Source organism: Hipposideros armiger, unplaced genomic scaffold (assembly GCF_001890085.2).
Source record: "Hipposideros armiger isolate ML-2016 unplaced genomic scaffold, ASM189008v1 scaffold_95, whole genome shotgun sequence".
Lineage (NCBI taxonomy): Eukaryota > Metazoa > Chordata > Mammalia > Chiroptera > Hipposideridae > Hipposideros > Hipposideros armiger.
The window spans coordinates 3,910,328-3,911,309 of NW_017731445.1; the positions used below are offsets into that span (position 1 = coordinate 3,910,328).

The 982-nt window shown below is 30.5% G+C and overlaps 1 protein-coding gene across 1 annotated transcript in view; it reads right to left on the minus strand.

Moving 5' to 3' along the window:
- The window catches only part of KANK1 (KN motif and ankyrin repeat domains 1), a 140,577-nt gene that overhangs the window by 138,771 nt on the left and 824 nt on the right, over positions 1-982 (minus strand). The window lies entirely within an intron of this gene.

The following is a 982-nucleotide window of genomic DNA, read 5'->3' on the forward strand; positions in this document are numbered from 1 at the left end:
AAAAAAAAAAAAAACCTTACAGAACTATTCAACAGCTGTATGCTATCAAGCCTGAACATCTCAATTATATTTTCCGGCTTTAGGTAAATGATATTCATTTAAAAGAGAAAAAGAAAACAGAAACTAAAATGTGTCAGATCAACATAGCAAAAGTCTAGATTCAGGTCAGATACTTTATTACTACCTTTGGGTAATCTATATAATTTATGCTGAATTGTCAAAAAGATAACAAACATTTTTTTCTTCCTTCAAAGTAGTGCTTGTTTTTTTACTGTAAGTTTAGAAAAATCAAATGTGAATAAAAAAAATTAAAGCACTATTCACATGTTTAAATTCTCCTTCCACTTTGGTATGTATGCATGGCACATTTATAAACATAATACAGAAATGTGAAAGCATATATAATTTTTATTAAAAGTGAATCATATGGCATTATTTGCAACCTGCTTTCCCCATTTATTCTGACAGAAGTATTGTGTCACTTCATAGTCTTATATACCTTTATTTTTAATGACTGTACACAAATCCATTTTAATAAATCCCCTTGAAGCATTTAAGTCACCTACAAGTTTTGATTATGCAGATAATAGTGAGATGGATAGCCTCAAACAGATCATTTAGTATTTGCTGGGGATAAAGTCATGGGTCAGATGTATGCAAAATATATGGATATGATATTGTTGAAAACTTGCCCTACAGAATGTCTGACCCACTGTGTGCTCCAGTGGTACATGAGTGGTATATGAGTAGTACAATTCTCCACTCTCCCTCTAAAGCTGTACAGTATTATGTTTTAAATTCTCCCATTTTATAGATTAAAAAGATTCACTTTCATTAGCTTATCTCTGAGATTGAACATTTTTTACTTTTTTGCACTTCTTTGTGTATGTCCTTTATTTTTCTGCTATAATGTTCACGTTATTCATTTGTAATACTCTTTGTCTATCGGGGATATTATTAACTTGGCACCCTACTAATGAAA